The 23,477-nt window shown below is 38.8% G+C and overlaps 1 long non-coding RNA gene across 1 annotated transcript in view; it reads left to right on the top strand.

Moving 5' to 3' along the window:
* The first annotated feature begins 883 nt into the window (after positions 1–883).
* Positions 884–23,477, top strand: part of LOC147329925 (uncharacterized) — an 81,401-nt gene continuing 58,807 nt past the window's right edge. Inside the window, exons 1-4 of the long non-coding RNA XR_015129048.1 lie at positions 884–992; positions 1,268–1,343; positions 1,577–1,639; positions 7,005–7,199. This is a non-coding gene — a long non-coding RNA (uncharacterized LOC147329925). The remainder of the gene's footprint in view (positions 993–1,267; positions 1,344–1,576; positions 1,640–7,004; positions 7,200–23,477) is intronic.

Below are 23,477 nucleotides of genomic sequence, written 5' to 3'. Positions count from 1 at the left end.
TGCCATCCACAAACACAGGATGAAGTTTTATCATGCAAAGAAGCAGCAATAAATGAGCATTAAACACAGAAATACAGTATGGTATGGGAGTGCATCTGTGTCACAACTAGAATGTGCACAACTAGAAAAGGCAGTATCAATGCTGAAAGGTAAATACAGGTTTTAGAGCAACATGTGCTCCCATCCAGATACTGTCATTTTCAGGGAAGGCCTTGCATATTTCAACAAGACAGTGTTAAAACCAGGGGCGATTTTAGCCCATTTTTGGGGGGCTAAAAATGGGCTAAAATCAGCACCCCCAAAAATGAATCAAAGCACCCCCAAAGATTTCTTACTTTTTTTGACAATATTTTCTTTTTGTGTGACACACTGCTAAAAATATAAAAAGCATACAGAACTTGGTTGAGACCAGGGGCGGAGCGTGGGGGTGGCTTACTGGGCTTTGTCAGAAGCCCGGGGTCTTTTGGAGTGTAATTTTTTCATAGTTAGATGCCTGGCTAACAACTGTATAAAACAAAAAGTACACACAATATTCAAAGCACATAGTGCACACTGTGGGAATTTACGACTGTGCGTGAATCCCCCCTGATATTGGTATGATCCGAGCTCAGGCACTAAGCGACTGAGCGAGGGGGCGGGGCAGCTGCTGCCTGTGAGTGCGCTGTTGGAGAAACGGAGCCAGCCATACTAAGGAGAGCTTAAGTTTGACCAGGTACCAAAGCAAATCATTCGTACCCTTTTGGGCTAAGCCCCGGGTGTTTCAAATGTCTGGCTCAGCCTCTGGTTGAGACATAACATTTCAACAACAAAAGTATAGATCCCCCCTCCTTCCCAAAATGGTTTGTTCCAGCTCGCCGTTCCCCTACTCTGGCTAGAGCAGTTGCTGCCAGAGCGATGGTGGCTGAGACGGTGCGGAGCGGAGGTGTTAGTGCCTGGCTTAAAACAGGACATGTTAGCTGCATTTAACCTTCAGTTACTCTTTATATAGTTAGGTAGGAGTCAGACCATGTTTCTTTTTACTGAAAAACATTACACCAGGTAACCTGGGTGTAAAAAAAACTTGTTTTCCGGTGATGTTTGCTACCCTACAATCCGTTCTATATGTTGCCCTGTTGCTCCCATTGAAATGTATACAGCCTATTTAAAACTTAAAACTTAAAATTCTCCGTAGCCTATTGTTGTTACTACTGTCCTGTTTTAAATGGATATTAACTAGCTAACTGACCGAATGCCCAACTCCTGTTGTGTGCGTGTGTGTTTTGTACAGAGAGACAGCCAGGTTCATAATGGATATGAGGAAGTTTTTTTTTTTTTTTTTTTTTTTTAAAAGGAGCCACATTCAGGTAAAATTAGATTTTAAAAGTGTAAAATCAAATGATCCGTCAATCAAGAATAATGTTGGATCAGTGTTTCAATATTTATATATTTTATTAGATGTTCATGTGGTTTGGTTATTTGCCTTTTGGTTGAAAGTACACTGAGAGAGAACTTTTTGTTAGTGATCTTAATTATATTTTTTCATATTAATGTAATTTTTCATCTAATTGAATACAATCTATTTGTGTATGATTGTCAGTCCAAAGAGGGAGAGAAGAAAGAGGGGAACGTGAGGAGAAAGTACAAGGTCAGGAAGAACCAGGTAAGAAAACAGACAGGGAACAGTGACAGGCACAACAGAACTGACAAAGAGAAAAAACCTGGAAGTTGTGTCCTCCCTATATTAAAGCTGCTGTACAGAATCTGCAAAACAAACTGGGTTGAAACATTTGACCCTCTTTAACAAAATTCCAACATAACATTATAATTGATTGGGGAGATTAAAATTAATAATATATTTTTATGTGGTTCAGCCACAACTCTACTAAAACCTCAGCCAGTAATAGGTAGGCCAACTGTCTGTATGACTGCTGCAATACATGCACCACATTTGCACACTATCAGAAAGAGCCAAACAGCCCTGGTGGAGTGAGGAGCTGTAAAGAGAAGCAGATGCTCTGTTTATATTCTAAAAATGTTTTAAGCTTATTTCAAAGATTCTGTACAGCAGCTTTAAATGTTTTCCAAAAGCACACATACACTTATCAGTGTTTCTCAAACTTTTTACAGTACACCTGAAAAGATGTCAAGCTCTCCCAAGTACCACTATGAAAGCATGAAACTCCTAAATCTTACAACACAAAATTAGTATCTGCAGTAAAGATTTTTATTTGTAATAATTTATTCTGTTTTGGGAGTTTTTTTTTAATGTATTTGTATTATATTATACATACACATTAAAAGTGAATCTCTGTCCAAAAAATGCACTCAGTTTACTTTTTACTAAGAGCATCATTCATTATTCTCCCCCAGTAATTAAGGTTAGGATATGTATTTTTTTTATTCCAATCCATTCTTCTTTTGCAGCATTTAAATAACCTTTATCAGATTTGATGGTTTTGTTACAGACTTTTCAAAAAAGTGTTCTGCTTTTCTTTCACAAATGTGGTATTAAATTGTGTTAAAATGTACAAAACAGTGATGTCATGTTTTGAGACGAGGACCAGGCACAGAGAGACTTTATGAATTTAAGAATCATATGATTTATCTTGCCTGGCTGGGCAGCTCTCTGGGTGCTCAGCACCTCCAAAGCTCTAATCCTAGAATCGCCCCTGGTTAAAACACATATTGTATCTACTACAACAGCATTGTGGGGAAAAGTCCAGGTGCTGAACTTCTCCAGTACCAACATTTCACCAGTTAAAACATTTGGAGCATCATGAGATTAAAAAATACAACAAAGCAGACATTGTTGAGCAGCTAGAATCCACTATCAGGTGAGAACAGCGAAACATCCCTCTCCCAAAAGTCCAGCAGCTGCTCTCCTCAGTTCCTTAGATGTTTATGGCCTGTTGTTAAAAATAGAGGAGATGCTCAAGGTGGTAAACAAGAGCCTATCCCAATATTTTTTTTGAGATTTCTTGTTGCTATATTTTTCGTCTCAGTTTAAACAAGTGTTCTCTATGTTCTATGGTGGATATAATATGGGTTTGTCATATTTGCATATTATTGGATTCTGTTTTTTAATTATATACAGTTTCCATCCATCCATCAACAGTTTCCCAACATTTTTTGGTGTTGGGGCTCTACTTTTGCTGATCAGGTGCTTGCTTGCCTTTCAGTGTGACCAGCTTTGGTCATTGGTGAGCATAACAGAGCTGCGCCCTCGATTGTCCAGTTGAGTTTGAACAAACAGGTCAATGGGACAGAAGTGCAGCAACTCATACAACTTAAATTACTCCAACCACCAACTTCTCCTGAAAATGGCAGTTATAATGCTTTACTTATAACATTTGTCTTACTAGTACATAAAATGTCTTACTTCATTGATAATTTAGTGAGCCTGTGGCTAGTTAGAATGATGTTACCAATATTATCCTAAAGAAACATGATGAAGACATTTACGTTGTGTTGTGTGTGACAGCTCCATGATAGCTATGTGCCTGACCTGAAGCTGAAACAACGGTAAATGAAGCTGGTAAAAGCAAAAGTGAGATGATGGACCAAAAGCTTGCAACACAGAACTCACACAAAGCTTGAACTGCTATTCCACCCCAAGTAAGAGGGAGCCCTTTAGCAATAAGTCCATCGTGCTTCAGAGGCTCAATAACTCCACACATGAACTCACTCGTGGTGTAATGTCTCTTTCTAAACAACAACTATTAGTGAATTTACACCGGAATACAGGAACGGTCATAAGAGTTACGTAGCCAAAACTAATGTAAATACACAGTTTAATCATCTTAATTGCCAACACATGTTCCCGAGGCATGATGGGAGATAACTAGCTGCTCCCAACATGCCACAATGTTTTGTATGTATGAGGGTTTTTTTCAATTTAAATTAATTTTTTTCACTTCCATTCTTTCCACATCCAGAAAGTAAAGTCTTTGATTCTTCAGAGAATATAACTATGAAAATTATGAAAATGTGGATTCGTTGTGTAAAGTGTAAATAAAGCTCGAGATTATGATGGTATTAGCAATGATTGTTAAAGACACCTATCAATCCCATTGACTGATTACCTTACAATATAAAGCGTCTTGATGCAACTGTTGTCGTGATTTGGTGCCATATAAATAAAAGTGAATTGAGAAGTTATCATGATTGTAGATTCTTATTGATTTGTCTACTTTGTATGTTTCACTCCTTAACTGAGTTTGGCTCTGAGAGAAATTTGATTTCCTAATCAAATAAAGGCAAAGAAGTAGGAATTTTATCTTTTCCTGTTCAGTATTTCTCTGTGAATAGCATTGTCTTAAAAAAGTAAATGTTGGAAATGCTAAAGCTTTAATGTAAATGCAATCTGAACGTGTCAGTGAATGTCAACCACCTTGTTACACAAAACTTCACATCGCAGTGCCGCTTAATCATAAGACTCTTTCATGTTGTCATCAACATTTTTCAAGGCAGCATATTTACTTTTAAAGCCTTCTCTTCAATTAGCTCTCTGTCCTGTTCAGACTTGGTTAGCACACAACAAATGAAGCTGTAACACTGAGAAACATCTCTTGCCTGCTGATTGAAACCCCCTAGTTTACTCACATCACCCCAAATGTAGCTTTTGAGCATAGACTCTGAAAGAAAAGGTTCTCATTGCAGAATGATGCTCAGTGTTCCTGCACATCCAGCAGCAGAAACTGATGAAGCTCTGATGACATTCGGAACATATCAAACTTTAGAATATTGGACAATAACTACATCAGCTTTACCTTTGTTGGGACACCTGGAGTGTGTTTAATGTCCTACCAAGCTGAGTTAATATCGATTTGCATGATATTTCAATGCATTTATACGCTTGTTTATTTATTCATTTATCCAATTTTGATCGTTAATCATGCACAAAATGCACCAACTTCCCTGTCAAGGTTTATGTTCTTCAAATGACTTGCCATGCTTAACTTCAGTATACAGGGAGTCCAGAATTATTAGGCAAGTTGTATTTTTGAGGAATAATTTTATTATTGAACAACAACCATGTTCTCAATGAACCCAAAACACTCATTAATATCAAAGCTGAATGTTTTTGGAAGTAGTTTTTAGTTTTAGCTATTTTAGGGGGATATCTGTGTGTGCAGGTGACTATTACTGTGCATAATTATTAGGCAACTTAACAAAAAACAAATATATACCCATTTCAATTATTTATTTTTACCAGTGAAACCAATATAACATCTCCACATTCACAAATATACATTTCTGACATTCAAAAACAAATCAGCGACCAATATAGCCACCTTTCTTTGCAAGGACACTCAAAAGCCTGCCATCCATGGATTCTGTCAGTGTTTTGATCTGTTCACCATCAACATTGCGTGCAGCAGCAACCACAGCCTCCCAGACACTGTTCAGAGAGGTGTACTGTTTTCCCTCCTCGTAAATCTCACATTTGATGATGGACCACAGGTTCTCAATGGGGTTCAGATCAGGTGAACAAGGAGGCCATGTCATTAGTTTTTCTTCTTTTATACCCTTTCTTGCCAGCCACGCTGTGGAGTACTTGGACGCGTGTGATGGAGCATTGTCCTGCATGAAAATCATGTTTTTCTTGAAGGATGCAGACTTCTTCCTGTACCACTGCTTGAAGAAGGTGTCTTCCAGAAACTGGCAGTAGGACTGGGAGTTGAGCTTGACTCCATCCTCAACCCGAAAAGGCCCCACAAGCTCATCTTTGATGATACCAGCCCAAACCAGTACTCCACCTCCACCTTGCTGGCGTCTGAGTGGGACTGGAGCTCTCTGCCCTTTACCAATCCAGCCACGGGCCCATCCATCTGGCCCATCAAGACTCACTCTCATTTCATCAGTCCATAAAACCTTAGAAAAACCAGTCTTGAGATATTTCTTGGCCCAGTCTTGACGTTTCAGCTTGTGTGTCTTGTTCAGTGGTGGTCGTCTTTCAGCCTTTCTTACCTTGGCCATGTCTCTGAGTATTGCACACCTTGTGCTTTTGGGCACTCCAGTGATGTTGCAGCTCTGAAATATGGCCAAACTGGTGGCAAGTGGCATCTTGGCAGCTGCACGCTTGACTTTTCTCAGTTCATGGGCAGTTATTTTGCACCTTGGTTTTTCCACACGCTTCTTGCGACCCTGTTGACTATTTTGAATGAAACGCTTGATTGTTCGATGATCACGCTTCAGAAGCTTTGCAATTTTGAGACTGCTGCATCCCTCTGCAAGATATCTCACTATTTTTGACTTTTCTGAGCCTGTCAAGTCCTCCTTTTGACCCATTTTGCCAAAGGAAAGGACGTTGCCTAATAATTATGCACACCTGATATAGGGTGTTGATGTCATTAGACCACACCCCTTCTCATTACAGAGATGCACATCACCTAATATGCTTAATTGGTAGTAGGCTTTAGAGCCTATACAGCTTGGAGTAAGACAACATGCATGAAGAGGATGATGTGGACAAAATACTCATTTGCCTAATAATTCTGCACTCCCTGTATTTTCAGAGACTCAAAAACGTGTCTGGCAGTTGAGGCCAAAACAATTTATAGATGGCCCTTCAGTACAAGAACACTCAAGCTGCAATGGGATCTGCCTATATCATATCCAGATTGTCTATTTTCTCAAAACTGCTTATACAGCAGTTTTATTTTAACAGGCTGGAACACTCAACTGTTGTAAAGTTAAACTTATGTAATATAAGGTTCTCTAAATACAAAATACATACTGTGAATGTGTATAGGTATTAACCTTTTAACTCTGTGAAGCTTAAGCACAGATTGTTTTAAGTCTCTTTCATAGTTGTTTTCATGTTTATGGTTTTTAATTTTTTTGGGGTGTGATGTGTGTGTGTGTGTAATGAAGGATGTAAATAGATTAAAACAACTGCAATAGTCAGTCAAGGTTACAAATATTAAAAGTCCATAAACTGTTAATTTTGAAGTCTCAAAAATAAATTTTATTGACCTGAAACTGACAATAAATAACAATTTCCATCTTTTTTATTCTTCCAGTTTAGGGTCCTGGTTTGGTTGGAACTTATCTCAGCTATCATAGGGTGTGAGCTGGAGTTAACCCAGGATGGGACACCAATGTCACACAGAGTCAGTCAGCCATTTATACTTGCATCCACACCTACAGTCAACTTACAGTCTGCAGCGAACCTAACATCAATGTCTTTGGACTGTGGGAGGAAGCCACACAAACAGGTGCCAGTAGATCTGAACCCTTTTTGGTGTTGGTGTGTGCCAACAGTACTAAGAACTGATTTTTTTTAATATGTAAAAAAAAAAAAAAAAGTGTTAACCATGTTTGATATTGTGTTTTGGTTTTTTGCTTATATCATCTAGAGGTGCATTCACGGTTTCTACTTTCTGACAGAGTTTAGAAAATCTATGATAGCTGATATTTAACTGAGTACACTCTTCAATATGACCGTTGTCCATCTGCATGGTGGAAAAGCCAGACGATTCTGACTGATAAAACTTGGCTGTAAAACTATAAAATAGTATGGGACGAATAAAGTTCTATAAATCTGGGCCATGGAGGCTGCACTAATGTGAGTGCTCTACTTGAAAAAAAAAAACCCAATCAGATTAGTGACAAGTGCTTTAATTTCTGTGACCACTCAAACAAGTGCAAAGGCCTCTATAAAATAAATAAACAAATAAAATTAAAAAGTAAGGATTTTTTACCTTTATTTTCCTCACACATACATAACTGTAACATAAAACTTTCTTACAAACATGAATATCAGGATACACTCTTTGGCCAGATAAGACCAAGTCAAATGTGTTCTGTCCAAATGGGGTCCAGCAGAGTTATGTGAGCCTGTCCAGCTTGACCACAGTGAATTCATAGACCCCACACTGAAGCACACAGGTGGGAGTGTGATCATAAAGGGCTGTGTGATTGCAAAAGGAGTTGGGGAGATGACAGTTATAGATGGCACCATATATTCTATGATTACATTCCATAGCACACTGGTGAAGATTATTTAATATTTTCAACAACAAAAAAAAGAAAAGGAAAAAAAGAAAGAAAGAAAAGAAAGAACAATAACTATGTCCTAGAAAAGTGTCACCTGACTTGAATCTAATAAAATAATTTGAGCCTATTTCAAAGAAAAAGGTGCACAAAAATACCTCAAGTAAAGAGCAACTGAAAAAAATGAATTTGGAAATATGAATGGCAGTGTGTCAACCACGCTGTTATTTTACACAAGTATTGAACCAAAGGTAGTTGTTTTACATACAGCAGGGTTTACTGCTGATTCATGGTTGCGCCTGAAGTGTGACCCTGTTGCCCACAGTGTTTTACACCATTTCATGAAAACCTGTTGTTCAACCTGGAACTCATAGCAAAACCTCCTTACAGCAGATTTCTGACTGAACATGCCATACACCTGGTATGACAAAACACATGACTCGCCAACGTTTCCTTTGGAAGCAGATTAGGCTCCTGCATTGTTTTCTTTGAGGAGGTGCAGGGGTGCAACTACATTTGAATCCACTGAACAATCAGGGTCCAAAGGTGCTTTCCACATGAATAACAAACCTGGTACCCCCATGCTTAAAGTTTATTTAAATATTACTATGTTATGCTACTTTCCATTTCTACCCGATAAAATTTATGATGAAGATATTACACTTTGTATTCAGCGTCATTTATTTCAAAGGTTTTGCTTACTTTGCATATTTTTGAATCTAAATCTAATATTAAATGATGTCATTATATGAGGGCAATCCCAAAAGTAAGACCTCCTATATGTTTAGAAATACAAACAACCATTTCTTTTCTATAGTATTTACATCACTTTAAAGGCACGAACTTCACACTTGGCGGTAGCGTTCAACGGGAGCTCAATTTTCATAGGGCTGCCAAGCCAAGATTGAGCATCCCAGTGAAGCTGCACATACTTGTTTGGGAGTGGAGGAAGCACCAGTCACAACAATGTGGCCAACAGCCGTAAGAACAGTTTCCCTACGTCACCATAGATTTGGAGACCTTACTTTTGGGATCGCCCACGTAGATAAAGACAGAAACCCTAATGTATTTCATTAATGTAAAAGCAACCATCCCCACCTGCAACATTGCAGTGATATACACATTAATGAATCAGTAAATATGATCCAGTAATAGGATCCTAATGAGAAACCTTACTTTAGTTACATTGAATAAATGTAAATGTAAGCAAAGGGTCAAAATAGTCAAACAGGCGTTTCGCTGCTTTTGCAAAACAGTTTCTCAGAATAGAAACATGTTCAGATTTATCATGTGACGGCACGTAAGCCCAAAATTTGTGCTTTCTATGCAAATTTTCTACACTGTAGTTAATTCTGATCAAATATTCTGATTTCATAATAATATTCTGAAAAGTTGTTAATTTACATTTTATGTAATCAGTCAAGCCAGAACGGTATCACTCAGCCCAGCTTTAACTGATACTGGACAGGCTTTTAGTCACATTTGTTGGAAACTATATTGCTTAAATTAATTTACCTAAATCCATAACCTTAAACCTTAACTATTAGAACCATATTACTGCATGTGGTACATACACTGTACATAGAGCACTAAATAAAGAAAAAATACACCTCTGATAGTTACTTGGAAATCTGACTGAATTAGTCCAGAAGGGCTCCAACAAGAGAAAGATGTTGTTTGAACTTTGAAAGTGATATGTCTTACATAATTAATATCTTCCCACCAACAATATTGCAGAAATATAGTTTAGAGTCTGGGCTGGTGGGTTATGTAGTGTTTCCCGACACTGACTCAGGAACACTTACGACTAATATGTTTGACATAGTTGAAATTTCACAATCTTGAGCCGAGGAGGGATAAAGTGCAGTAGTTATAATGCCACAAGAGCTTTTTCTTCAATAGCAATACTTAAGCTTGCAATATATCAAAGCGACCATTCTTAAGATGTAAGCCATCTAATCAGCTATTCACTTTTAATGTATTTGTTCAGTGACGTCTTATTTATTGCACAGCATATATCCGATGCAGAAGCAAACAGTGTGAAGGTTAAGCACGAGGAAAGAAAGGGAACTAACTTTGTACTAATTGAACTCACTCTGCTCTACTTTTGTTAGACTTACGGGGGTGACCGTGGTTCAAGTGGTTGGGAAGCTCATGTGTAACCGGAAGGTTGCTGGTTTGATCCCCAAGCTCTCTCTCTTCTGGTCATTGTGTCCTTGGGCAAGACACTTTACCCTACCGCCTACCAGAGATGGGCAGTAACGCGTTACTGTAATCCGATTATGTTTTTTGAAGTAACGAGTAAAGTAAGGGATTACTATTGCAAAAACGGTAATTACATTACCGTTACTTTCCCGTAAGAACGCTGCGTTACTAAAACCGTGATGTTTTTGCGAGAATGTCTCATGACAATGACGTAAGCGAGTGCGACGTTCGTGGCAACAGCTGTGTGCAGATCAACAATGGATCATATATCGAATGCGGGAGAGAGTATGAGCGTGCAGCGTTTAAAGCGTGGAAGTACTGACCTTACTTTGAGTTTGATTCCGTAAAAAGTGACAAAAACATTAGTGTCCGCTGCTCACTGCGTGGGAAGAAAACTTCTTTTTACAGCGAAAAAAACCCCCTAAACTTCCAAGCAAGCACCGAGTGCGCTACCACGTAATGGGAAAGAGAGACTCGCGGATCCTTCAACTGACCGCTGCGGCACACCTGCACCAGGGCAAACCTCTGCCTACCCCCACTCCTGCTATACAGGTGAAAATAGAGCAACAGGATCGCTGAGTCTTTGACTTTATTTATTTTCTGCTGTGTTTTACTTGCATCTATTTGAAAGAGTGAGTGTAAACACAAAAAATATTTTATTTTATGTGCTGGAATGTGCAGAAAATAGGTTTAAATGTTAAACAAATTTCTTCCAGTCAGAGAATGTTGCATATAATTAAATTTTTGCTTGATGCATAAAGTTAAAAGATTAAAACTAATAAAACAAGTTAAAAAAAGAGACTTTTCCATTTGATTACATTTTGTATGATGGATTATGCAGAAAAAGTAAAATTGGGCTGAAGATCTATCACTTTATCACCTATTCAGGTTGTAAATCGTGTTTTTAAAAAGTAACTAACTAACTAAGTAATTAATTAATTTTGAAAATAAGTAATCAGTAAAGTAATGGGGTTACTTTTTTGGGGGAAGTAATCAGTAATTAGTTACTGATTACTTTTTTCAAGTAACTTGAACAACACTGGTGTTGGCCAGAGGGGCCGATGGCGCGATATGGCAGCCTCGCTTCTGTCAGTCTGCCCCTGGGCAGCTGTGGCTACAACTGTGGTTTGCCTGCACCAGTGTGTGAATGTGAGAGTGAATGAATGGTGGAATTGTGAAGCGCTTTGGGTGCCTAGAAAAGCGCTATATAAATGCAATCCATTATTATTATTCTTGTACAGTCGTTCTGGTGACCTAGTTAGGGCAACTGAGGCTCATGCTTGCTTCCACATTAATGTTATGACATGGCAACCAACTTGAATTAGGACAAAACATAATGGATCACGTTACCGTTGGGTGTATTGACGTTAATGTGAGATTAAAATATACTTCATTTATACAATCTACTGTGTACACAGTTACTCCTGATATAGGAATTCAGAGGGTAAGGATGGTGCCTCTGATCAAGGGGGACTGATTAACTGAGCATCCGCAAGCGTGGCTATAAAGGCACAAACGTTTTGATAGTCTGCAGGTCTGGAGTGTTCAGTGATTCAGTTGTGTGTTAACATGATACTATGAGGGGCCGTACAAGCCAAAATTCATTCTTTCACTCTCACACACATACATTCTTCTTTCACATACATATACTTTCACTCACACACATAGATTTATTTTAATTTTTATAGATATTTTTATTCTCATGTTTACACATATTTAACATACACATTGCAATATTGTGCTCTCTTATACATGTATTTTAATGTACATATTTACACATTTGCACTCTAACATACATGCATTTTCATTTATGCATTCCTACATTTTGCTCCCATTTACATGCATTCAATATGCATTTAATCTCACAAATAATATATGCATGTAAGAAGAGAATGCATACATGTCTGAAGAAAATATATGTATGCAAGAGAATAATGTATGTGAATGAAAGAGTATAGTGGAAATGGAAGTTTAATGGAAACGGAAGGCTGGGTGTCTCTACCGCTGTGATTGGCTGAGAAGCACGCGCGGGTCACTTTCAAGGGTCTGATAGCATGGAGGGGGGAGAAGAAACTCGAATTCTTCAGCAAGCTGTCGGGGTGTTAAGAAATATTTTATCATCTCCTGAAACGGTCACATCGTTGTCCTCGTTACTTGATCGAGAAATAAACTCTCCGAAAACGTTACAGCACTTATGGAAATATGTGATATTTTGATGAATTGAGCAGGTACTAAAAGACGTCAGCATTGGAACAGACAGAAAAGTGCATCACACTAAGTGAAAGCCAAAGTGTATCAGCACAATATTAAGACATATCCGATGGAAGACTGTTCATTTGGGCTTATTTTGCAGCTACATGACTTGGAGATCTTGCAGTGACTGAATAAACCAGGAACTTCTCTGTATACCGAAGTATACTACAGTCAAACATGAGGCCATTTGTCTGAGAGCTAAAGCTGGGCAGAAACTGTGCCATGCAACAGGACAAAGATCTGAAGAAAAACAGCAAAATCGAGGTATTTCAATGAGCCAGTCAAAGGCCTTTCTAGTGTGTTGGCACCTTAAACGAGGTATGCATAAAAAAATCTCAATAAACTGGAACAACATTGTAAAGCAGTGTGGGGCTAAATTCCTCCAAGACTATGTGAGAGACTGATACAGTCATATAGAAAACTATCGCTTCAGATTATTGCTGCTACAGGTTTTTCTACAAGCTACTGAATCAAAGGGTGCACTTTACTTTTTATAGAACTGCACAGTCCACTATACTCTGCTGCTACTGTTATCATGCATGTTCTTGTTATACTTTAAGATGTAGACCGATTTATCCTAAGTTCTTAAGGCAGCATAAATCTTAAAGGTTTACCAAAAGAGAGAGAGAGATGGGCATCCTCCACCTGTCCATTTTTCATCGAGGCCTGTGGAAACATTATTATTAGACACAGAAAGAAGCAGCAAAACAACTTTGGTTGCAAAGGTATAAAACGGCACCACTGAGAATAGCAGGGTTCATAAAAGTACAATTCATATTAGCCTAACAAGATCCTCTGTGATGACCACCTCTGTGCAATACATCTTTACTTCAGTCTCACACACTCGCATGGTTGCTGTTATTCTTCTCGCATAAAGTGAAACAGCAAATTAATAGGAAATGCATGCAACTGCCCTCATTATGTCATTAAAATCCCACACTCTGAGTGTTCCTCTGGCATTCTCCGGGGTATCTATCTGTTTTATGGGGGCTTCTCTCTATCTTGCCTTCCTGCACAGGGAACCATCACCGTGGTTTGTGAGTTACATAGTCTATTGTCTGACGTACAGCCAGGGAGCCATCACGCCCTCCCAGCCTTGCCTCGTGCGGTATGAGAGGCAAATACTGGGCCGAGGGAGCAGGGGGGGGTAATCTCTGGAATGTGGATCTGGAAGAATTACACACTTCTAAAATCACAGGATGTAGCGAGACATTTTCATTCACCTTAACACCTCACAGAGCTTCGAAGCTCTATGTTGCTGAGGCATGTGTTTCTTTGCCCAGTGATTGCATTAAGTGCCGTCGTGAGCCGTGTTTACCCTTTGCCTTTGAGAACGCCTCGTAGGTGGTGTCTTCATCTCTCATGCCAATAGACGAGTGGTGGATGGAGGGTGTGGTAGAGCCTCTGCCTGAATGAAAGAACAAGCCAGGGAGGTTTATAAATAAAATTGACAGCAGGCACCTTAGCAAACCATGACTTGAATGTTTAAAAAGTGGCAGCATTTTTGTGAGAGGCTAGGGAAATCTCTCGCTCAAAAGCGCAGCAAAGTACACCTCGCTCTTCACTAGGTATAAATATGAAATAGGCTGCTCCCTTTGAAAGGGAACTCTGTGGAATTACGTGATGTTGCTGTAGTTTGTGCCAAAGGTGCAGTGGGTGCTGAAGGAAAAAGGTTGTGTACATTTGAAGGTAAACAAACTGCAGAAGATATGATGACTTTGAGATTAATTTCATTAGCTTAAATGACAAACAGAGCGTCAGCGGAGAGGCTCTCAGGAGAATAGTGGCTGCTGTGACTGAAAAAAAGGAGGAAACTGCATAAAAAAAATCAAAGCTTAATGAATCCTCAGCTGCAGTGTTTTCTCCAGTCTTTTCAGCTTTCATTTTTTCTTCTGTGCCGTGATAGATCGCCTTATTTCAAACAGATAGCACCGATGTCAGAGACTTTTGATGCACAGTATGTAGGATGGCCTCAAATTACTCGTGTAAATCAATACTTATAAAATCCTGTTATCACCTCGAGACCCCGTGTGCAATGTTTGTGCGGACGTGCGCGTGTGTTTTATTAAAAGGCGGCGTGAGTCTGCTGCTGGGGCACATTGGAACACAGGGATTTATTTTGGAGATGACAGACCGGGCCGCTTCTTTTCATCACCAACAACACCCGAGGTCACCGGGTGAGCGTGGCTGGGGGACCATCTTATAACCACAGATTTTTTAGAATTATGGCGAGAATTTCCAGGGTCGTTTTTATGTCGAACACGTGTGCTTCTGCTAGGCTGTGACACCTGCAAAGCAATAAAATCTCCTGCAGTGGAATGTTCCTCTCCGGAGACGGCTTAGCGTTAGGTGCTTAGATATGATTGCAGTTGGGAAAATTGTAGAGTAGGTGTAAAACATAACAGATACTAGATCCTGGTCTATTAATTCACTTTATTGATTTTAGGAATAAAAGTCACCCCAGCCATAAACTGTTCAGACTGCTTCCATCAGGAAGGAGGTTCTGCAGCATCCGGTCCCGTACCAGCAGACTGAGAGACAGCTTTTTCCATCAGGCCATCAGACTGCTGAACACGTCATAGACACCTCAGCTTCACTACTGGAACTTCAACATTATGCACTCCACACTGTATATAAATGCCACTTGTTTTGCACATATTCAACTCTGTATATTTTATATATTTTATTATTATTATTATTATTATTATTTTATTTTATTTTTTTTACTATTTAATTTGTAAAAATGTGTATACACACACACACACACACACACACGTAGGAAAATATTTAGTATACACATCCAGAAATGCATACACTATTATATATTGTACATATATTTATTAGTTTCAGGTTGGCCATTCTTGTATTTTGCTCGTTTGTGTTGTTGTGTTTGCACATCTCTGTTGCTTGTGGGGCTCGCACACAAGAATTTCACTCGCATGTGCTGTGCCAGTGTGCCTGCACATGTGATGTGACAATAAAAAGTGATTTGATTTTGATTTGATTTGATTTTGAATAGTATAATTACATTTCACATCAAGATAAAAATTACTATTGTCAACTTTAAAAGTATTTATTGCAAAGTAATGCTTCTCTTATACCACTCCTAATCAGTGTTGTATATGGTTTTTCCACAGTCTTAATCTACAGTGTCTTGAAATTCTCAAATCCAGGTGTAAGTAGAATCATAAGAATGTAGTACAAGCTTATATATGCATACACAAAAATAGTGCAGTGATTAACACGGCCATGTCACAACAAAAAAGGTCCTTGGTAAAAATCCGCTGGTCAGCTGAGGCCTTTGTTCCCCTTGTGTGGCGTTCTCACCCTGTGCAGAGATAAGCACAGGGTGGTTATTTGGTTATTGGGTGATTCTTAATTGGCCATATGTGTGAATAGTTGTCTCTCACTATCCCACTAGATGTTGCACACCTTACCCACCTTCCCCGTGACCTTAAACAGAAGAAAATGGGAGAATTGATACCGAGTGTATTACACTCTGTATATAGACTGTTCCGCATATATCCCAGTGTGAGAGAAAGGTAGACTGGCTCAGGCTAATTTCCATGGAAAATGCCCTTGGGTTTTTACATCTAGAATGATAACATCATATTATGTGAAGTAAAGTGCGTCAGATTTCACTCTTTAAAGAAACAATGTACAGAGCTTGTGTCCGAGCAAAATGTAGAATATTTATCTCTCGAATGCAGTAAAGTAAAAGTACACAGTTCCCAAAGTGAGGAAAATAAAAGAGCCTACGTTTGCATGTTGCAAACTGCCGTCTTATCTTCCAAGAAAGTTCAAGTATAGCTGTGAATAATAGCTGTAAACAAAACAGCAAAGAAACAGAAAGAGGAAGAAGTCAGAAATACATTTTTTTTTGTCTTAATCCTGCGGGGGCTAACTATATCAGCTATATACATTCCTCTGCATATAGCTGATAAGTTAAGTTAGCTTTTGTGCTTTAAGGTAATAACTGAAGAAGTTTCTGATGAGCACAGTTTGAGTCATTCAGATCTTCGTCGTCTGAATGGTGATAGATGGACAGGCAGAGAAGAAAGTTTGCCGAGCAGCTGGAAGGAACATTAATCCCCTTTACTGTGATTGGGATCAAATAAAGAACTGATGAACGGATGATGTTAACACTGCAGGATGTGTACATTGATACCCTGGGGAAAAAAAGTTGACATTATGTACTATTGCTATTAGAGGCAAAGCACCTTGGAATCCAAACCCACAGCAGAAATAAAAGCTTTACATTGAGCGGCATCCCCAAGTTTGTCGACTATCAGGGTTCATACGCCTTTTTCAGGGTCAAATTCAAGCACTTTTTAAGCACTTTCAACTAGAGATGGACCGATCCGATATTACGTATCGGTATCGGTCCGATACTGACCTAAATTACTGGATCGGATATCGGAGAAAAATAAAAAATGTAATCCGATCCATTAAATATCACGAAAGCACCTCACAAAACTTGCAACACGCCGTAACTCACCTCAGAACGTATGCATCACGTGATAGAGCAGCTGTGGCATGCAGGACCTGTCGGTGGTCTGGATAGCATGTGGAGCTTCGCTAGCAACCTGGCATTTCATCTCCGACAAAGTTATCCCCGAGAGAAGTAAAGCAAGTGTGTAAGTCCATCTCTGAATGTTTGTAAAGCATTCCCACGTTAAGCTTAACAAGCGACTGCCTCTCGCTCTCCGGCTGCTACTTCAATCATGAAAAACTGCTTAAATCAGCTGATCGGCTTTTCTGTCGCGAGTCTGTCTCTCGTTTGTTTTTGGTCCACTTTGCGCCAGAAAGAGGAAACCAGCGGCTGAACAACAGCGGCACGTTTAAGCTTGATAAGCTGTTGTTAGAATTTATTTAATATTAATTTCTACACCAGGATCTTTTTCTACGTAGCTGACGCTGGTAACTGTGCAGGGGCGGATCTAGCAAAGTTTAGCCAGGGGGGCCGATAGGGCATTAACTGGGAAAAGGGGGCACAAAGACATACTTTTCTTTCTTATTCTCATTTAAAATGTCTAGCTTTTAATAAATAATTATCTGACACCCAAAGTTTTAATTTGATGTAAAATGAATAGAAGTCAATTACTGTACATAGTGACTATTAAGTCTAATATATATACCCTAGTAAGCTATAGTACTATAGTACCATCTGTGCAGTCTGCAATTTTGTTGAAGAAAGATGTTGAATCTATTTAATATTTCTTGAAAAATAATTGATTTCTGTGCATTTTTTTTTCACACTGCATCAAATTAAGGTTGATTACGTCGATTAAGCATCATGAGGTGGCGCGTGAGGGGTGGTTCCCTATTTTTTATTTATTTCTTTTTGTTGTTGCTGGGAGTTGGAACCCTATTAGTTAGGTTGCTTAATATTTACGCTAAGTACTCTTTAAAATACCAGAATAGGGAGGATGGTGTAGGTCTAAGTTTATTAGATTGATCAGTATTGCTGAACTATGAAATATTTTTTTTGTATACAGGTATAACAGAATAGCTTTAGTGTAGTTGTTGTTTTAAACTTGAGTATGAACTTGCAGACTTGCAAAATGCAGCAAGATATTTTAAAAAACAGTTTTGTTGATTAAAAAACACTATATCGGATTCATATCGGTATCGGCAGATATCCAAATTTATGATATCGGTATCGGTATCGGACATAAAAAAGTGGTATCGTGCCATCTCTACTTTCAACGTCCCTTTTCAAGCTTTTCCAGCACATGCGCCCCCCCAAAAGAATGCATGTTTCAATTCGCATCACCTCAGTAAGACCATGTGAAAATTAAAACAAACCATCCTAGGTGAACTTAAACACCTTTGCTCACCTTTTGTCAAGAAATAGAAAAATGAACCACACAAAAATACTGCAAAAGGAAATGGTTGCCTTATATACATAGTGTAAAAACTCAAAATGCACATTTCACTTAAAATTTAAGATGTGACAATGTGAACAAATCAACCTGTTAGAGATATTCTTCTCCTGTTGACCCCCCCCCCCCCCCCCAAAAAAAAGAAAAAGAAATAAATAAGTCTTCTCATCAGATATTGATGCTTCTTTCCTGTGTGACAAAAAATAGGAGACAGATGTTTGTTTGTTTTTTAAGTTAATTCCCAATAAAACTGTTTTATTGCTAACTACATTGCTGTCTGTATTATTGCTGAAGTCCTAAATGATCACTTTTAAAGTGTTTGTGCTAATAACATCATGTACAGTCAGACTGCAGAACAGCACTGACTGGGAGGCTTTGAACAGATCACATAGTTCAATTCAACATATAAGACTAAGAATGCACAAGCATCTACTTAAAATCTATTGAATTTATCATCTGTGATATTATTATGTACAAATCCAATGTATTTTGTTCATCTCCCTTAAATAAACAGGCAGCCTTAAAGTGTGAAATATTCATATATAAACACATATAAATGTGTGAACTGTCTCTGTGGCTGATAGTGCTCCACAGGCCTCAGTGTGAGCTTGAAGACATTTATGAGTTTTGTTTTGTTTTTTGGGTTTTTCTTTAGAAGTTTATTTATTTATGCGTTTTAAGTAGTTTAATTTGCAGGTGCTGACGATAAACACATTTTGAATGAAAGCCGGGGAACTTTGGTAGCACAGAAACAAGTGGCTATTCTTTGTGACCATATGGATCGCTCCCTCATATTACCATTATTTCAAATACTCCAAAAAGCTGGTGTCCAGGTTATAATTGGCCGTTTTTGGCTACTTTTGATTTGGCCTCTATATTTCACCTTTAAAAACTGTTTATCTTGCTGTGGCGTGAATAAGGCACGGCGGGACCACGGAGCAACGTTCAGAGTCATCTTTATTTAATTCACGTCACACCACAACACCCCAAACCCCTGAGTCCCCGTGTTTTTAACTAGGCGGGCGTGATTAAGGATGCCGTGTAGGTGCGTCCGCCCTCCCTGCACGGCACCGCAAACCACGCCCCACCACACTTGCCAATCTGTTATTTTCTCATTTTGACAAACTGTATCAGCACAATTTATCTAAATTGAGACAAAATTTAAATCATGAGTAGAAAGTGATATTTTTGACTGTAAAAACCACAAGCATGTTTAACGAATCATTTTCATAACTTGAAATGCAAATAGAAATTGTACATTTTTAAAAATTCAAATTCAAATTCAAATTTTATTTGTCACACAAACACACACCCATAAACAGTATGACATGGGGGTGAAATGCTTGTAGCTGTACAATGCCCGACCATTAAATGACAGAAGAAAAGTTTTACAATATTTACAATTTACAGTTTACTACAAAATTTACAAATTAACTTAGGAATTTACAGTAAAGAATGTGCAAATAGCAGAAGAGATTATAAAGATTATAAAGATTAGAAATTATAGGAATAGGAATATAGGATTATAGGAAATGTGTGGTGGTGCGTGTGGTGATGTGTGTGAGAGTCCAGTCCTACACCTGGTTCAGGGCCCGAATAGCCTGGGGGAAGAAGCTCCTCCTCATTCTCTCTGTTTTGGCCTTAAGGGAGCGGAAGCGCTTCCCAGACCTCAACAGTGAGAAGAGTCCATTGTTGAGATGGGAGAGGTCAATCATCATAATCTTCCTAGCTTTGGACTTGCACCGCTTGGTGTAGATGGACAGCAGGTCAGGGCGCTCTGATTGAATGATGCGTTCGGCTGAGCGCACCACTCTTTGCAGATCTCGTCTGTCCTGCTTGGTGCTGTTCCCAAACCAGGTGCAGATGTTTGCCGTCAGGACGCTCTCGATGGTGCAGGAGTAAAAGTTCTTGAGCACCTTCAGCGGCAGATGGAAGTCTCTAAGTCTTCTGAGGAAGAAGAGACGCTGACAGGCTGTCTTAACCAAAAATATGCACAAGTTTCGCAAACAACAAAGTTATATGGTACTATTTACCTAAAAATGCAGCCAAGGCTCAGACGTTTTTCATATAACCGTTTAAAACTATTTACAGAACAATCAGGTGCTCTGCATCAAATAAGAAGGCACAAAAATTTTTTATGCAACTCCAAAAAATAGTTTGTGTCCACTATAACACAGATGAGAACAGCACAGGGATAAACCTGCAGATCTGACAGCATCTGTGTCACTCAGCGTTTACACTGCAATCTGCCTTTGGTGGCTTTTTTGCAGCAACTGTCACATTCACTAGTAGAACTGACACACAACACAAAACAACAACTACACTACACACTAACTACACAAAACAACACACTAACTTGAGACTCCAAACACGGTAAACGTCACAAATTTCTCATGCATCAAAACTGTCTCTCTCTCTCTTTCGCTCACTCCTAAAACTTCCCTCTCTTCCCAAACAACCAAATGCCACATGTTGCCATATCATTTTTTTGATTGGTCGACATGGTACATTTTTCCACCAATAGGGAAGGAGTGTTTTTTCTTTTTTTCACCAATGACTGTTGTTTTTCACTCACAAGCATAGCGTGTTTGCTAGCGCTCTCCTTAGAAAACGCCGTTTTTGCCGTTTCTTCCCGGAGGAAACGCCACTGTTTTATTAAAAACAAAAAACACCGGTTTTACGTGGCCTATCAACACAATTTAAACACTGGTATATAGTTTGAAGTCCGCACGTTCGACCCAAGTTGAAATGGAGACTCTGGGTCCGTCGACCCCAGAGGGTTAACCAGAAAGCCTTAAGTTAGCTAGTTATGTATCGGGCTAATGTTTAAAGCTTTCACTTGAGTAAATTAACTCATATCACTGCTAAGTAATGTTAGCTAAGTTCACAGCATATTCCATAATAGCGCTGCCATACTGCATCACACTCAGTGCATTTCAATCATTTCTCCAGCGAGTTTGATAGCAAAATAATAATCAAAATTTTTTAAAAATAGCATGTGTAACGTACACATACTGGAAAATTATTTACTAGGACTCACCTATAATGCGACTGGAGAGCGCAAACTCCGCCATTGTTGTTTCCCATCAAACACTCATTAAAACAACAACCTAAAGGTATGTTAGCGCACTCATCCCCGACTGTCCGAGGGAGGGGCGGGGTCACACGTTGAAACAGACAGAGGCGCAAGGAAGCCAGGCGGGGAAATTTTGCCTCTACATTTTGCGACTCATTTTATTTCTCTATCTGATAAGAAAACTGTTCAATCAGATAGTGATTTGTGGTGAATGAAATACAGTTACACTTTGAAGCACTTTTAAGCACCACATCTGAAATTCAAGCACTTTTCAAACCTTGAAAAGACAACATTAAAATCCAAGCATTTTCAAGGATTTCAAGCACCCATACGAACCCTGGACTATGATTAAATAAAAAGTTTTGCATCACTGAAAAAAAATCAGGATAATTAAAATGAAAATAACTGAACAAGTGAAATAAATTCTCAGTCGAGCCGCTGCTTATTAGGTTAATACAGGACACTTATAATTATTTCTAAAAATAATTAGTTCAAGAGAAGCAACTTCAAACATGTACATGTTATTCTCTGAAGATATTAAATAATATAACATATATAAATGAAAACTCTTTGTGAGACTCTGTGTCTATACAAATCTGTACTGTGATATTTTATTTAATTATCAGGGATTTGAGAGCAACATCCAAAACTGACCTGACATGCAAAACTCTCACATTTCTCACTTCCAGAATGCAGAGGAAGAAGGAGGCTTAGAAATCCAGCCAGGCAATAGCAATGGTGTAAATGCATTAAAAGCTCTAAAGCATGGACTTGAGATATGAAGCTGCACATGGATGAAGTTATTTCATCTTTTAACAAGCTGCAAAAAAGAGCGAGGGGGCAGCAGTGATTTCCTGAGTCTCTTACTGTACATTTGTTGGGCTTGCTGGCAGGTCAGAGCAGCATGATCTATAGCCTGGCTGCCTCAAAGAGGGTGTTATTGCACTTATCCTGCAAAGGATCCTTTTTTCTAAAGGAAGAACTTAAATAATCAACCCCTCTGTTATGCTGTGAGGGTGATGAAGACCTGCAAATGAATTGTCAGATCATGTTCCTATAGGCAGACACACAGTGTCTTATATAGCTGTCACTCTGGGACTTTAACACAGAGATCCGAGCCGATGCATTCACATTCACACTTGTCTTCCAACTGTGAAAATAATCTTGTTTTTTTACAGATGTGTAGCAGTGTCAGCACCAGGCCAGTGTAAATTAATACGCTGGATACAGTCGAACAAATACAAATCTTTTCAAGTTCAAACTATAAACATTAAATATTATAGACAAAGAGCAATGTCAGAGATTCCTCGTTTTCTCTTTTGTTATGGATTCTTATTCTGGCAACCTACACACCAGTCAAATCAAATCTTTCTTCTATAACAGACTAAATGTGGAGGTTGCTTGCAAACAGTGTTGGGTAAGTTACTTTAAATTAGTAACTTAGTTCATTCTCTCTGTTGAAGACACTTCAGTATTACTCTCAGACCTACATCCCACTTGTTCTCCTCGGAAACCAGAGGTCAAAACAGTCTTCCATTTACATTTTTCTTCGCCTTTTGTTACCACCAAATGATTGGTACATAGTGTCTCAGCCCACTTAACATACTTCTAGCCAGAGGGACATGCTCCAATAATTTTTCAGTAGGAAATGGGTGAATCTTGTGCATTCCAGCCACCTCTGCTTTGCTTTTTTAGGGAGCCTTTCTGTGTTAAAAAAAAAAAGGGACACGCTAATTTAGAAATGCGAGCTAAGTGCATCCACTTTGGGATTACACTTAAAGGCAATTGAAAACCTAAAAATGCGTGGGCGACTTTGGGTCATTTATTTGATTGACGCGAAATAGCGACGTATGCCGTGTAGTCTTTCAGGAAAAATGAAATTCCATCCATGTTTGCAAGTTTGAGAATATAGTTTTAGGGGACGTAACAGCGGAAGAAAGCACTTCAGTTAAACAGAGTCAATAACTTGCACAACTGCTATGGCACCTTAGGGTAATATCACACCACCTGAAAAAACATAAGTGGATATTTATTGAGTAGCTGTCGCCAGCTCCTATTTCCATTGAAAGTATAATGGAAAG

Source organism: Aulonocara sp. 'chitande type north' Nkhata Bay, linkage group LG5, assembly GCF_057382095.1.
Source record: "Aulonocara sp. 'chitande type north' Nkhata Bay isolate Kocher_YH1m ecotype deep benthic linkage group LG5, A_spYH_male_GT1.1, whole genome shotgun sequence".
NCBI lineage: Eukaryota > Metazoa > Chordata > Actinopteri > Cichliformes > Cichlidae > Aulonocara > Aulonocara sp. 'chitande type north' Nkhata Bay.
Note: the sequence above shows the minus strand (reverse complement) of the source record. Positions and strands in the feature narration are given on the sequence as shown.